We start from the raw sequence: 17,692 nt of genomic DNA on the forward strand, positions 1-17,692 counted from the left end.
TGAAATTACATTACTAATTCAATGCACCCGAACAGCACTGTCTCTCTTTCTTCCCTTTCAGCACTTCCATTTCCCAGAGCCTGCCCAACAATGTGGAACCATCAAGGAAAAAGGTTTTTTTTCTCAGAACATTTCCCGCCAAAAATAGGCCAAGGCCTTCTTCTCCTCTTTAAAATTCCATGGTCAAGGAGTGAGTACATTTGCTATGGATTCGACGCTTCCTTTTCAAAAAGGACAAGAAGCCAAAAAGCGTTTCCTCCAATAACCAATGACAATATGCCACACAAACTGTGATCCAGGCCCATGACTAAAACCTAAATTCACCTCACACACAAATACATATTGTTCCAACAAGTATGTAGTCTGGACTGCATTCATAGTCTGCACAGATCAATGGAAGTCAGACATTGCTAAATGTTAACTTTTGTCGAGTAGATGGACTTTGGCTGCCTTACAACAACAACAACAACAACAACAACAACATGCATTTTAAAGGCCATTTTCCCTGCTGGAGCGGGGGTTAGCCTTGTGGGCCCCATGAGAATCTTCTCCATTTTGCCCTATTTTCTGCATCTCCCCTTGTTAACCCCCTTGCCCGCATTTCTTCTTCCACCATCTTTAGCCAAGTCTTTCTCGGTCTTCCCCGTCTTCTACTTCCTTCTACATTCATTTCCATCACTCTTCTCAACCAGTCACTTTCATCCTTCCTCAACACATGACCAAACCATCTCAACCTGTTCCTCTTCACAGCATCCATCACAGGCTCTATTCCCATCATCTTTCGCAATTCATCATTTGTCTTCCTCTCTCTCAACGATACTCCACACATCCACCGAACCATTCGCATTTCCACCCTTTCCAGCCTTCGTTGCTGCTCTACGTTCATTACCCATGTCTCGCTCCCATAAATCATAACACTTCTCACACATGCAGCATACACCTTTCCCTTCAGCTTCAACAACACTCCCCTCCTCAGCAGCACGCCACTCAGTTCCCGAAACTTCTTCCATGCACATCTCACTCGAGCAACCGTTGCCGAGTCTGATCCACCTTCTCCATTCAGCATGTCTCCTCAGTAGCAAAATGTTTTCACACCTTCCAGCTTCACGCCGTCTCCAAGATCCAACTCAACATTTCCTCCATCTGCAGCTCCCTTTGTGCACACCTTACATTTGAATGTAGCTGCCACACTGGTAAATGACCCTCTCAGACCACTACATTTTTGATGAACCCACTCAGCGCACATTGTACATTGAATGGAATTCACTCCGACACCCTTCCTGCACACAGCACAGGGCCACTTCCCAGTTCTTTCCACCTCACCACATGCTTTACCACTTGCCATCACCTTCGTCTTTCCGATATTCACCTTCAGACCTTTTGTCTCCACACATTCCTTTCACATGTTCATCTTTTCCTTCAGTCCATCCATACTTTCCGCAATAAACACCAGATCATCTGCATACAACAACTCCCACGGTAAACCCTCCTTTACGTTCTGAGCCAGCACCTCCTTCACAGCTACAAATAGTAGTGGACTTAGTACCGACCCCTGATGCAATCCCACCTTCACCTCAAACTCACCACTGTTCCCGTCCTTCCTCCTTACAGCTGTGCGCGCTCTTTTGTACATTGCCATCACTACTCTGATCAACCATTCCTCCACTCCTAACTTCCTCAATGCCCATGTCAATACTTTGCGTGGAACCTATCGAATGCTTTCTCCAGATCAACAAACCCAAGAAACAACTTCTTCCTCTTCTCCATGTACTTCTCCTGCAACTGCCTCACAATGAAAAGCACGTCTGTCGTTCTTCTTCCTGGCATAAATCCAAACTGCATTTCGTCGATCTTCACTTTCTTCCTTATCCTCCTCTCCAACACCCTTTCCAATACCTTCATTTGGCTGCCTTGAAGACCAGTTTTTAACTAAGTGAGGATGAAAAGACAACACGGCGATTTTGCGGAACCAAATAATTGAAACAAGTGCTGATCTTCACATCCTTTGTTAAAAGGTGATCGTTTTTAACCCTTTCATATAATTTTTTAACAAATCCTCTGAGTATTCCTGTTTATGTGCTTCATACGTCACAGTACTCACTCGGCTCGCTCAAAGTCAAGCAACACCATCACACATTGGATTATATGTATATACAAGAAAAACAAGACCAAAAGTTTAACATTGGCCTAGCCAGGCTTGTTTGATACTTCAGTTGAAGAGGATAGTATGACCTGGGGGGAGATACCAGTTAGCAAATAATAAGACAACCCTTTTTAAGGCCATTTTCCCTGCTAGAGCGGGAGTTAGCCTTGATGATGAAAGGTTAGCCTACCTGACATCAACCCTCAGTCACCTCTTACAGCACACAGGGATACGGTGTACCTATTCTAAATCTGGGTACACATCAGGATCATTCATCCCAGCAAGCTGGTACTCAATTTGCCGACCTCGCAGGGATGAAGGGCTGAGTCAACCCCCCTGGCATTAATTCAGCGATCAACACGGGATTATGAACTCAGGATCCTCGGATCCCAAGCCGGCACCCTAACTGCTCAGCCAACACCAGGCTCTGTTAGCAAATAATGTAAGTAATATGACCCGACTGCAAAGCCGCAATGAGTCGGCGAAGCCAAAGCCTCTTGCCACTATTTTACCCATCACTATGGCATCAGTAAGTTAGGTAGTTGATAGTAGGTAGGTGTAGGTACCGTACCTGGTAAGACGTGGTAAAAGAGAAGAGCAGACAGTCCTCCCCAATACCTCCATACAATAAATGTCACAAGAGGCTTAAGGAAGTAACTATACGATGTGCTAGCTCAGGGCCTATTTTAAGAAATTTTAACTGGGCTTATTATTAATTACAAATTAGAGGTGCATAAGATTGTGAATCAAAAAAAGACGGGTGAAACAAACTCCTGTTGAACTTTTTCGCAATTGTTTATGCATACTTCCGCATCCGCAAGATGGCGGCATCCATGGAGCGATTTGGTGCGTCAAAGCTTCGAAATTCTCAAAGGATTCAGCAAAATTTGGCTTTTCAACATAATACGCGTTCATTGACAACACCGGCTTCGCCGGCTACTAGTACCCGACTGCAAAGCCGCAATGAGCCGGCGAAGCCAAAGCCTCTTGCCACTATTTTACCCATCACTATGGCATCAGTAGGTTAGGTAGTTGGTCGTAGGTAGGTGTAGTAGGTACCGTACCTAGTTCAAAATGACACCATTTGCATTCTGGATGAGATTAAAATTTATAAAATTTCCTTCTTGATTAATTCGGTGAATTCCGTCTCAACTTCGGATATTTCCGGCCGTGAAAAACTACGCCCTACGGTCGCGAGATTTCTAAAAAATAATTCTTCGTCAATTTTAGAATATCTGACGCCGTTTTCAGCATCCGAAATGTGGTAAAAAGCTTTTTTGAAATATTTTTTTTAATGCTCGAATCTCATTGGTTCCGGTGTTTGGTGACGATTTTCGTTGAAGATAACCAGGGCCCGTGCGGGCCGAGGTTGGTCTTAAAGTATTTTAATTACAAATTAGAGGTGCATAAGATTGTGAATCAAAAAAAGACGGGTGAAACAAACTCCTATTCAACTTTTTTCAATTTGTTATGCATACTTCCGCATCCGCAAGATGGCGGCCTCCATTGAGCGATTTGGTGCGTCAAAGCTTCGAGATTCTCAAGGGATGCAGCAAAATCTGGCTTTGTCAACATAATATGTACGCGTTCATTCACAACACCAGCTTCACCGGCTATTAAATTGTTTTGAAGTACTGTAAGTCTCTAAGCTGTCTGTCACAATGGAAACGAAGAGATTGCATTGAGACACTGGTTTATTCTACATGTTTCCTATCAACAATGAACCAACCATACACCGTCTCAATCAAGTAACATTGCAGTCACGACAATGGGATTGCAGTGTTATGATTATATTTACTGCATTATTATTATTAACATTATTATTACGAAGACAATGCTACGGCATTAGGATACCTGGACTAATTTGTCTTAAGCGGCCTGAAGGTGACGCATGAAGGCACGAAGCCTAAGGCCTATACGTACTGTGCCGTTGGGAGACGCGTAACACGTTGGGAGACCCGTAACGTAGCTTTTTATATTTGATGGTAATTTTAACAATCGGTTTGTTTGTGTTTCACACTGAATGAAAAACGTAAAGGTGGAGCATGGCGATTGTGATATATGACAGGTTCGACAACATGTTCGGCCTGAACGACATCGAAATCAAAATGGCGGAGTGTGGAGAGTCAGCCATTATACACTGCAATGACATCACAGACGTAATCACATCACATCACCCATGTCATGTGACCAGATCCTCAACTCTGATTGATGTACGTCTATGAGGGACATACATGCATACATACGTACATATAGACATACATATACAGACAAACACTGTTCTGGATGGCTTTGCCTTGTGTGCTACACCGTAAAAACATTAAAAAAAACATAGGACTGTGGGTACTGAAACTCACCTAGATCAGGAGCAAAGGTCACTCAAAACCCCCACAGACCCCATCAGACACTGATATTTTCAATGCTGTAAAAAACCATCATGGGTGATGAAGGTTGTGATAAAGTTTAATTGAAATTGTGGGTGTAGTTTCGGAGAAGAGAGCAAATACTTATTTTGGGGGGTCAAAATCCCCCCCCCCCCATCCCCCCCCGTAGACCTCTCCTAATGAGCGCAGATTTTGATGCAGTCAATACACCTTCATTACGTTAGGCATCAGATATGCAGCCTGTGGCCAAGTTTCATCAACACCATGTGTTTGGGTCAAGCGATGATGACTGATGGGTTTACAGACTCACTCACTCACTCACTCACCTACGGACACTGCTCGATCACATGAGCTACTCTGACTAAAGTCCAGGTGAGCTAAAAATGTAAAAACATATAGGGATGAAATCTCAATAAAACAAACAAGCAAACAAGGTAAGAATGACAACACCATACAACACCACAACATGACACCACATTACTACACCATTATCCTCTTATGGATTACCATCACATCTTTTGAGGCTTTACTTTTGTGGGATTGTGATGGAACAACATCAAAAGATGTTGTGATGACAATCCAAAAAGAGGAATGTGGACGAAGATGAAGTTTTTTTAAAACCCCAATGCCTCAACTCTGTGTTTGCCTCAAAATCTTGTGTCCCACACACGTCTCTCTCTGTACCCACTATAACCAGCTGCTCCTGGACTCTGTGTCCTTCTATTTTGACAAGGTGGAGAAGTTTCTGTCAATCCTCGACTCTGATTCTGCAACTGGACCAGACGGCATCAGCCCACGGGTCCTAAAATCCTGCTCTGCTGCTCTATCTCACCCTCTCTCTGTTCTTTTCACCCTCTCTTTTGCTCAAGGTCATCTGCCAGCATCCTGGAAATCAGCAAACATTACCGCTTTACACAAAAAAGGTGCAAAAACAGATCCTTGCAACTACAGACCAATCAGCCTGCTCCCAATTATCAGCAAAGTCATGGAATCCATCATTGCTTCTGACATCAAATACTTCCTCTTCTCCAATGGCTTGATCTCAGATCATCAATTTGGATTCAGACCAGGTCACTCTACTCTGGACATACTGCTTCTGCTGTCTTAACAATGGATGGAGGTCCTCAATGCCAAACAGGAAATTAGAGCTGTCTCCCTTGACATATCACGTGCCTTCGATACGGTCTGGCACCCCGCTCTGCTCACCAAACTCTCCTCTTTTGGTATCCAGGGAAATCTCCATGCATGGCTTGCGGACATCCTCTCATGTCGTGGTCAACGTGTGGCCTTGAATGGAATTCTCTCATCTCCCCTTGCTGTTCAGGCTGGAGTTCCCCAAGGCAGTGTTCTGGGCCCTGTGTTTTTTCTGGTCTTCATCATTGATCTCTCCGACTCTCTGGAAAAATCCTCTCTATCTCTTTGCTGATGACTCCACTCTATGCCACTCCATTCCTCATCCCTCAGATCGGCAGTCTGCAGCCTCCTCACTCTCTGCAGACCTGGACAAAATCGCAGACTGGTCAAACAAGTGGAACATGTCTTTCAATCCTGACAAATCTCACACTCTCACTTTGTCTCTCCAAAAAGACCGACTGGACAACCCTCTCATCTACTTTCTCAACAATCCTCTCCAAGAAGTTCTATCACTCAAGCTTTTGGGTCTCACTATCTGCCATGATCTTTCCTGGGAAAACCACATTTCCAAGCTGGACTCCAAAGCCAGTCGCCGACTGGGCATCCTCCGTCGTGCGAAGTCCTTCCTTGGCACACCTGAGCTCCTCGCCACATACAAGGCTTTCATCCACAGCTCAATGGAATACTGTTCTCCCCTGTGGGCCGGTGCTCCTGCCTCACACCTAGCTCGGCTTTACGCTGTTGAAACCAAAGCGTTCAGAATCATTTGGAATCTCCTGCGATGAAGCTACCTCCGAGGGCCTTTCACTCACTCACCGCAGGCAGGTTGGTGGTCTTTCTGTCTTCTACCGACTCCTCTCTGGCCTTGGCCCCCCAGCTCTGTCTGTGCTGTCCCCCAAATATTCCTACAGGTTGCACAAGATCTGCCGGCAACCCTCTTATGGTTAAACTGCCAAAATCAAGACTCTGCTCACCTTCACTCTTTCATTCCTCTTTTCTCCCGCCTCTGGAACAAACTCCCTCACTCCCTTCAATCCCTCTGCTCCCTCCAGGTGTTTAAAACAGCTGTTCACCACCATCTCTTATATTCCACCATAAAACACCTTGATATTTTCGACCCCCGTTAATCCACCCCAAGCCCACCTGCTTAAAAGTCCTTGTTTTCTGGCCTGAAAGCCCCTGTCGTGTCCATCTTTTGTCTGGCGTACCCAGCCCCAGCCATCTCTCTTCCACAGATCTCACGATGTCCCTGTTCTCTACTGTTGTTGTGTTTCCCTCTCTCCTCCCCCCACCCCCCCCCCCCCATCTTGTCTCCTGCTCCCTTTATTATATGTTCTATGTGTTAGCTTTTACATGAGCCTAGACTAAGTATGCAAAAAAAATATCTCTAAAATCATCAATTTTCATCCGACTTCCTTGAAATTTGAACAGGGTTTGCAGCCATCTCTCTTTTGACACTGAATTGAATCACAAATTATTTTTGAGGTCTAAAGGACAACATAGGCCAGATTTCTAAAATCATCAATTTTCATCCTATTGACTTGAAATTTGAAGAGGATTTGCATATTTGGCCATTTAATTCAACCACCAATTATTTTTAAGGTCAAATTTGTTTTAAGGATTTCACTCGTATTATTATTTCTTGTTTGTTTGTTTCTCTATTTGTCTGCACAGAATGTGAGTATGTGAATGAATTACATTGGACCCTTTAGAATCATAAGACCATATAGACCCCATTACACACTTTAGAACCCTTGGACCTCTGATATCCTTTCGATTAGGCGCATGCGCAAGATTGGAGGTCTCGTCTCTTCAAAGCTGTCCATGCGCGCTCGCTTTCGAAGTTAAGTAACTTTTCACAATTGTGTTTTTGTCGAAACTGGTCTTGTTTGTACCTATTGGGGTGTCTTTAATAGTATTCTTGGCGTTGGTTTTTCATACCTGTGTACAGAATCGTCGGTCTTTCTTATCGCGTATTCTGAGGCCTAAGTGTAGTACTAGGCTACCGTGTCCGACCTTGGCTTGAGGCTTTGTTTTTGTCTCAGCGGTTCTCCGATCGCGCTGCAATTATTTTCCGGTCTCTGTTTTTCACGGTCTTTTCATCCCATACTTCCTTGTTTTAAAATCTCAAAAAAAAAAAAATAATAATAATTTCCTTCTGTTCTTATTCGTTTATTCGTTCTTATTTGTTCGTTCGTTCTTCGACCACGTTGTTTGTGATCACGTTGTTAAAAAATGTCTCATCTGAACCCTGAAGACCTGTATTCTGTCATATTCTATAACACCTTTTTCTTCTTCTTCTATAAAAGGATGCTTTCGACTTGCTCACCAAATCCATTCATTCCAAAAAAAAATTCCATCTCTTATAGTGCATCTTTCATTCATTCCCTAAACTCTCCAGCACTCCATCCTCCCTCCAGCGTCCTCAAACGTATTTTTGACTCGAATGTCTTAAGAAACTCATTTTGCAATAAATGTTCGTTTAAATGTTTAAAACAATAAATGTTTCCCATTAATCGTACATTTTTCAAAATCCCATCACCCCAAAATCCCATTTCCCATCACCCCTCCCCTATAAATCTTCCCCATCACCCCTCCCCTATAAATCTACCCCCTTGCCCCTCCCCTCCAAATCATCCCCATCACCCATCTCTTTCAAATCTTCCCCCTTGCCTCTCCCCTCCAAATCTTCCCAATCACCCATTCCTTTCAAATCTCCCCCCACACCCCTCCCCTCCGAGACTCTCCCTCACTCCTCCTCTCCTAGACTCCCCTCTCACTCCTCCTCCTCAAAGCATCCTCCCCGCTTCTTCCCCCTTCCAACTTTCACCTTCATCTCCCTCAACCTTCTGCCTCGCTCTTCCCCCTCGTCAAATAACACCTCACTGCACCTCTCCCAATCACCATCAAACCTTTTGTCTGCCCCATTCTTCCCTTTCTCCAAGCTATCCTGTAATCTCCGACACACCTTCAACAGCTCTCCCTACCTCTTCCACCTCTCCCTACCTCTTCCACCTCTTCCTCCTCTTCCACATCTTACCCTACAGCTACCCCCCCCCCCCCCCTGTTCTGTATCCGATGCTCCCCCTTCCTCTTCCTTAACAGTATGGACCTCAAACATCCGGGGCCTTCGCTCAAACTTGTCTGATCTCTCCAAACAGGTTGCTTCTGACAAACCAGACGTGATCTGCTTAACAGAAACTTTCCTCCTTCATGATGTCTCTGATTCCTTGGTATCTCTCCCAGGTTACTCCCTCCTCCAGTATGATAGACCTGAGCCTCGTCCTGGAGGTGGGGTTGCTATCTTTATAAAAAAAACTCTCTTCATCACTCGCCCTGCACTGCCCTCTCTCCACCTCACCCCCAGGAATACCTTTGGGTACGGCTTCCCCTTCGCTCCCACCTTTTGTTCATATGTGTGTTGTACCGTCCACCAAACAGTGATGACTCCATCTACATCTCGCTGTCTGAGAATATGGACCAACTTCTATCTACCCATCCCAACTCTCTCTTCCTCATATGTGGTGATTTCAACTGTCACCATGCCAGTTGGCTGGGTGTGGGTACCTCTCTCACCAGCCATGGCTCTTCAGCAAGGGACTTCTGTGACTCACTGGGACTGACACAATCTGTCAATTTCCCGACCCGGATTTCAGTCAACGGAGCATCTTCTCTTCTGGACTTGGTTATGACTAACTTCCCTGAAAATGTCTGCTGCTCTTCTTCTGCTCCAATCGGCTCTTCTGATCATGTGCTTGTTAAAGTGGACATCTCTCTGACCATTCTCAGAGAGCCTCCTCAGCGTCGACGAGTCTGGCATTTCATTCAGGCCAACTGGCACGGTCTTCAAGCAGCCATCAATCATCTGGACTGGTCTCCCATCTCTACTGCCTCTGACATAATTTCTTCCTGGGAATTCTTCCAAAGCAAACTGCTCTCTCTCATGCACAGATTTATCCCATCTCGTCTTCTGTTGTCATACCCTTCCTCCCGTCCATGGTACACGGAATCTTGTGGTGAGGCTATTGCCCAGAAACAACTTGCTTTCGTCTCCTGGAAAGAAAATCCAACGGAAGGAAATCTCATTTCCTTTCACAAAACCCGAAACAAGTGTGTGTCCACCCTCAGGAGAGCCAGGAAACAATCTCTCTCCGTTCTCAGGACCGAACTCTCTTATCTGTCTCCCTCTTCCAAATCCTGGTGGCATCTGGTCAAATCTGTTTCTGGTGTTTGTTCCCCCTCCATCCCCTCCCTCACCTCAAATGGCCACACGGCTGACTCCGCACGTGAAAAAGCTGAATGCCTCAACTCTGTGTTTGCCTCTAAATCTTGTGTCTCAAACCCATCCCTCTCTGTACCCACCGTACCCAGTCGTACCCAGCTGCTCCTGGACTCTGTGTCCTTTCCTCCTGACAAGGTGGAAAAGTTTCTGTCAACCCTCGACTCGGATTCTGCAACTGGACCTGACGGCATCAGCCCACGGGTCCTAAAATCCTGTTCTTCCGCTCTTTCACTCCCTCTCTCTGTTCTCTTCACCCTCTCTTTTGCTCAAAGTCATCTTCCATCTGCTTGGAAATCTGCCAACATCACCGCTTTGCACAAAAAAGGTGCAAAAACAGATCCCAGCAACTACAGACCAATCAGCCTTCTCCCAATTATCAGCAAAGTCATGGAATCCATCATTGCTTCAGATATGACATCTTTCCTCTTCTCCAATGGCTTGATCTCTGATCATCAATTTGGTTTCAGACCTGGACACTCTACTCTGGACATGCTGCTTCTGCTTTCTCAACAATGGATGGAGGTCCTCAATGCCAAATAGGAAATTAGAGCAGTCTCCCTTGACATATCACGTGCCTTCGATACGATCTGGCACCCCTCTGTGCTCACCAAACTCTCCTCTTTTGGTATGGATGGGTATCCATGGAAATCTCCACGCATGGCTGGCGGACTTCCTCTCTAGTCGTAGTCAACGTGTGGCCCTGAATGGGTTTCTCTCATCTACTCTTCCTGTTCAGGCTGGAGGTCCACAAGGCAGTGTTCTGGGCCCTGTGCTTTTTCTGGTCTTCATCAATGATCTCTCTGACTCTCTTGAAAATCCTCTGTATCTCTTTGCTGATGACTCTACTCTCTGTCGCTCCATTCTTCATCCCTCAGATCGGCAGTCTGCTGCCTCCTCACTCTCTGCAGACCTGGACAAAATCACAGACTGGGCAAACAAGTGGAACATGTCTTTCAATCCTGACAAATCTCACACTCTTACGATGTCTCTCCGAAAAGACCGACTGGACAACCCTCCCATCCACTTTCTGAATAATCCTCTCCAAGAAGTTTTGTCACTCAAGCTTTTGGGTCTCACTATCTGCCATGATCTTTCCTGGGAAAACCACATTTCAAATCTGGCCTCCAAAGCCAGTCGCCGACTGGGCATCCTCCGTCGTGTGAAGTCCTTCCTTGGCACACCTGAGCTCCTCACCACATACAAGGCTTTCATCCGCAGCTCAATGGAATACTGCTCTTCCCTCTGGGCTGGTGCTTCTGCCTCACACCTAGCTCGTCTTCACGCTGTTGAAACCAAAGCATTCAGAATCATTGGAATCTCCCGCGATGAAGCTAACTCCAAGGGCCTCTCACTCACTCACCACAAGCAGGTTGGTGGTCTTTCCATCTTCTACCGACTCCTCTCTTGCCTTGCCCCCCCCCCCCCAGCTCTCTCTGGGCTCTGTCCCGCAAATATTCCTACAGGTCGCACAAGATCTGCCTGCAACCCTCTTATGGTCAAACTGCCAAAATCAAGACTCTCTGCTCACCTTCACTCCTTCATTCCTCTTTTCTCCCGCCTCTGGAACAAACTCCGTCACTCTCTTCAATCCCACTCCACCCTCCAGGTCTTTAAAACAGCTGTTCACCACCATCTTTTATCTTCCCCCATCCAAAACCTTGATCTTTTCTACCCCCGCTAATTTCACCCCAATTCCACTTTTTTGAAATACCAACTTCTGTCCTGGAAGTCCTTGGTGTCGTTGTGTTTTATACTTCTCCCACCTCCCCCCCCCCCCCTCCCCTTCCCACGCCTCCTCCCCCCAAGCCCTCTCCCTTCCACACATCTCCCTGCTCTCAAATGTTGTGTTTGTGTGCTTCCCCTTCTCTCCTCATCTTGTTTTCTGCTCCCTCTTTTTATATATTTTGTTTGTCTGGTTGTTTTGTTTGTGAAGTAAATGTTAGCTCTTTCACGAGCCTCGATTCAGTATACAAAACAAAACAAAAATCCTCTTGAACACTTTAGAACCCTGAAGATTCTTAGACTCCCTTCTTCCATTTAGACCTTAACACCTTAACGACTTTTTAATACCCTGAGACCCCTTTGACCTTTAGACACTTTTTATACTTTTTAAGACCCTTTAGACCCCTTCAGACAATTTCAACCATTTAGAGTTTAGATCTATACACCTTTCAGACTTTTTAATACCCTGAGACCCCTTTGACCTTTAGACACTTTTTATACTTTTTAAGACCCTTCAGACCCCTTCAGACAATTTCAGCCATTTAGAGTTTAGACCTTAAATTACAACCTTTAAACCCTTCGACCTTTTTAGACCCTTTAAGCCTAAGTCACACATAGGCGGATTTGTCGGCGACTACTGGCGACTGGAAAAATCGCCACCACCCGCCGACAATCGTAATGAAACCGTAATGGACGGTCTTCTGTAGTCGTGGTTATCCTCCCCAGGTCGGCTGCAGTCGGCAAGAGCCGCAAAGGGGCCAAATATTTTTTTTAATGTTTAAAAACGGCGCGCTCAGTCGTCCTCAAAAAAGATCCGCCATGCTGTCGTGATGGAACCGCCATGCTGGCGTCGGTATCCGTAATAAGACCGTAAAGCGGCCGCAACCCAGTCGCTCATAGTCTTCCGCAATCGCCCCACCAGCTAGCACGGCAGAGATGCGAATGCCATACGGCCTTCCTGCGGCATCTTCCCGACTACGGGCCGACACTGTTGCGGCTGCGTATCGACTACAGAAGAACTGCCACGTCTCCCTTGCGGCTATGGGAGACTGACGACGACAGCAGTAGGACTAGTGGCGGCCGAGTTACGGCCACTGGCGACAGAGATACGACTGCCTGGCGACTGCATTACGACATACCACGATTCCATGGCAAGACAGGATGGTGTGAGGGTCTCCGTGGAGTGAGGTCCTGTGGTGCCGACAAGGATATGGCTTTATTGTTTGGACTTGGGACTTTTGGGAACTTTATTTTTGGGACTTTGGTCCTTTGGAAACTTTATTTATGGGACTTGGGACCAGTGGAAATAATTTGTTGGACTTTATTTCCATTCTCTCTCCCTGCAGAAAAGTTTGATTATTACATTACAATGATACATCTTTATTAACTTTCTTATTGTACATCAAACATCTTTATGCTTCATGTCATACATCATTGAAATGAATAAAGTGAAATGTAAAATAGAGAGATAAAGATTTAAAAAGTTGTGTGAATCGTCTCCAATCGCCGGCGGTCTGATTGCAGTCTTGCGGACGTCGGAGTAAACCGCCACCCGGCCCCAATGCAGTCGCCGCGATCCGCCATCGGTCGTAATCTAGCCGCCAGACTGTCGCCACGCTGCCGCCGTGCATCCGCAATGCAGTCGTCGTCGATCTTCGACAGTCGCCATCCCACTCTGGGCGTCGTCGCAATGCAGGCGCAATGTGGCCGCCTGCAGTCGCCATACTGCCGCCTGACCATATTTGACCGCCCGAAATCGCCAGTAGTCGCCAAAATATCCGCCTATGTGTGACTTAGGCGACCATTTCAACCCTTTAGACACATTTAGACCTTTTCAGATCTTTCCACCTTTCAACTTTTAGACATTCAGACCATATGACCTTTACACATTTACAACTAGACCATTTAGACCTTTCCTTTGCAATCAACGACCATTAATTTGGTCAACCGTTCCGTACATTTGCCACACAAGCTACACCACACAAAACGAGTCCTGATGATCGAGGGTCTGCAATCTCTGATTTCTCTTTCTTGTTTATAATGTAATCTTACAAGTATCTGCACACTTTAGATGTTGAATCATAAATATATGCCCACGGTGCCATATCTTCCGAACTCGGAACAACATCCACACTGACCGACCCTGACTGCTTGCCCTTGCATTTTCAGGGACAGTGTAAAGCAAACTCCAACTTTTCATCAGGGCAATAAAATGGTATTCTCGACAGAGGAGGCAGAAATGTTATAAATAAAGCTCGGCACATCCCCATGGGAAATTGAAAAGTGTGATATAATATTATATGCCGTAAAATAATGTCCTCCCAATGCCAAAAGGGTGACACATTGCACCTGTGAAGAGGCTAGGGTTTTTGTCCATTCTAAACTACATTATCAAGCACTACAAGAGAGGAGCTGAGGGTGGGAATCATGATAAATGTGAAGCTGATGATGCATGAGGCTGCAATGTACCTGGGTATCTGTGAGCATTTGGAAAATAGATATCGCTTTAGCTTTTGTGGAACCCCACAGCATTCTAATTTTGCTTCTAATAATAGTCATACAGTATTTGTTTAAGCAAGGCATATTTGTCAATAACTACAGAAAATTGTTGGTTCAAATAAACTTTTAATACTGGTACAAGAAAAAAAGTGGTGGTGAGTTTCAAGAAGATCTTATCAAAGAAACAAGGATTCAGTTAAATGTTTTGGCCAAAGAGTGACTTTTGGAAGTGTCCATGCTATGTGAGGAATCAAAATTAGTGAGACCACATTGGCCTGCAATACACCATTGCCATCAAGAGTATGAAGTACCTTCGGTTATCTATCTATCTATCTATCTATCTATCTATCTATCCCTCTCTCTCACTTTCTCTCTATCCCTCTCCAGAATTTTGAACAAAATATTTTTGTAAAGATGTTCTATTTATATGGGGTGAGGTCCGATGGCACCAAGCTCCTGCCCTGCCTTGAGCGCGATCCTCCTCCACTCCACTCCGTCCTCAGCCAACTCTCTCCAATCTCCTACCACCCCTACTGATATCCTTACTGATATCCCTCCTCACACAATCCTCCCATCCCAACCGTGGTCTACCTATTTTCCTCCTACCTTGCTCCTTCAACCTATCTGCTCCTTTTGCCATTCCCTCTTCACCCATCCGCACCAAGTGTCCAGCCCATCTTAGCCAGCATTTCACCAATCTCCCCGTCAAGCTCATCTGCACATCAATCAGCTTCCCCAGTTCATCCATTCTCTTTTTATCCACCCTCTTCACTCCCTCAATCCTCCTGACCCAGTTGTTCACACGACATCAAAACCTTTCCTTTCAATCTCCTTGAAATCTTTCTGTCTGTCATTACACCCTTCGCCCTCCTCCACTCATTCACACCCACCTGAATCCTCCTCCGCACCTCTGCCTCTGACTTGCCATCCCCACTGTTCCACCCAGATACTCAAAACCTATTTCCTTGTCTGATCTCCTTCACCTCTAATCTGATATTCATTTATTAGCCCCCGTTGGATTTAGTCTGAAATGGGGGTTTATGGACTTCGTCTCGTCTGTCCGTCCGTGCATCTGTCCGCAACCATATATTGGAGATGCATGGACTGATTTTGTTCAAACTTGGGACAGGCACAGTACATGATGGTATACACGCGCACCTCACTTCAAAGATGGCTAACTGGTATACTGGCAGCCATTTTAGTTGTAAACAACCCAATATTGGACACATCCTTATCCTTTTCTCGGACATGCATTTACCAATCTTGTTCAAATTTGGCACACAGATAATGAATGATGGGTTACGTAAGCATGTCATTATTTTTTCAAGATCAGATCCAAGATGGCCAACTGGCGGCCATTTTGTTACTTAACGTTTCTCCAACAATTTCTCGGATATGCCTGGCCCGATTTTGTCAAACTTGACACAAAGACAATACATGAGAAAACATATTCAGAATATTTACCCTCGCCAGAGGAGAGGGTATTGCATTTAAGGCCGTTTGTTTGTTTGTTTGTCTGTTTGTCTGTTTGTTTGTCCGCACAGAATAAATATGATTTTTCGCTGCAACCGTTGGTCCGATTGAGTGGAAATTTTCACCATAGGTGTAACTCCACCTGTATAATTTTTAAATTACAATTATGACATCATAGGTCACGTGGTATGGTAGCCATCTTGGAAAAACCGAAAAACTTTGCACCTCTATATCTCCGAAAGTGCTGCATAGAAAAAATTGAATATAAATTAAAAATTGAATTTAATAAAAAAAATTGAATAATATCATTGTAAATAACTCTCCATGGGGAATAAAATATGTTGATGATAATATGTTAATATGTTAATATGTTATGAAATATGTTAATGTTAATGATGACGTCATAGGTGCCTCCATTATGACGTCATAATTCAACAAGTACAAAACTTCATCTGATCAAGATTAAATATCTTGAGCATCCTCTCGGGATAAATTGGTGGAGAAAAATAAATAAATGATGATGTCATCGGTCACGTGGTTCGCCCGCCATCTTGGAAAAACCGAAAAAATTTGCTCAACATTAACAGTTCCTCAATATTATCAGTTCCTCAATATTATCAGTAACTCAATATTATCAGTTCCTCAATATTATCAGTTCCTCAATATTATCAGTTCCTCAATATTATCAGTACCTCAATATTATCAGTACCTCAATATTATCAGTTCCTCAATATTATCAGTTCCTCAATATTATCAGTTCCTCAATATTATCAGTTCCTCAATATTATCAGTACCTCAATATTATCAGTTCCTCAATATTATCAGTTCCTCAATATTATCAGTTCCTCAATATTATCAGTACCTCAATATTATCAGTACCTCAATATTATCAGTTCCTCAATATTATCAGTTCCTCAATATTATCAGTTCCTCAATATTATCAGTTCCTCAATATTATCAGTTCCTCAATATTATCAGTACCTCAATATTATCAGTACCTCAATATTATCAGTACCTCAAAATTATCAGTACCTCAATATTATCAGTACCTCAAAATTATCAGTACCTCAATATTATCAGTACCTCAATATTATCAGTTCCTCAATATTATCAGTTCCTGAATATTATCAGTTCCTCAATATTATCAGTACCTCAATATTATCAGTACCTCAATATTATCAGTTCCTCAATATTATCAGGACCTCAATATTATCAGTACCTCAACATTATCAGTGCCTCAATATTATCAGTTCCTCAATATTATCAGTACCTCAACATTATCAGTGCCTCAATATTATCAGTTCCTCAATATTATCAGTACCTCAACATTATCAGTTCCTCAATATTATCAGTACCTCAACATTATCAGTTCCTCAATATTATCAGTGCCTCAATATTATCAGTACCTCAACATTATCAGTACCTCAATATTATCAGTTCCTCAATATTATCAGTTCCTCAATATTATCAGTTCCTCAATATTATCAGTACCTCAACATTATCAGTGCCTCAATATTATCAGTCCCTCAATATTATCAGTACCTCAACATTATCAGTGCCTCAACATTATCAGTTCCTCAATATTATCAGTACCTCAACATTATCAGTTCCTCAATATTATCAGTACCTCAACATTATCAGTTCCTCAATATTATCAGAGCCTCAATATTATCAGTTCCTAAATATTATCAGTGCCTCAATATTATCAGTACCTCAACATTATCAGTGCCTCAATATTATCAGTACCTCAACATTATCAGTTCCTAAATATTATCAGTGCCTCAATATTATCAGTACCTCAACATTATCAGTACCTCAATATTATCAGTACCTCAACATTATCAGTGCCTCAACATTATCAGTTCCTCAATATTATCAGTACCTCAACATTATCAGTTCCTCAATATTATCAGTACCTCAACATTATCAGTTCCTCAATATTATCAGTACCTCAACATTATCAGTTCCTCAATATTATCAGTTCCTCAATATTATCAGTTCCTAAATATTATCAGTGCCTCAATATTATCAGTACCTCAACATTATCAGTGCCTC

General features: G+C 43.9%; 1 protein-coding gene across 1 annotated transcript in view; it reads right to left on the minus strand.

Moving 5' to 3' along the window:
- The window catches only part of LOC137439145 (astrotactin-2), a 1,262,948-nt gene that overhangs the window by 262,127 nt on the left and 983,129 nt on the right, over positions 1 to 17,692 (minus strand). The gene's annotated exons all lie outside the window — the stretch shown is intronic.

This window comes from Myxine glutinosa, chromosome 13, assembly GCF_964187855.1.
Source record: "Myxine glutinosa chromosome 13, kmMyxGlut1.1, whole genome shotgun sequence".
NCBI classification, from domain to species: Eukaryota; Metazoa; Chordata; class Myxini; order Myxiniformes; family Myxinidae; genus Myxine; species Myxine glutinosa.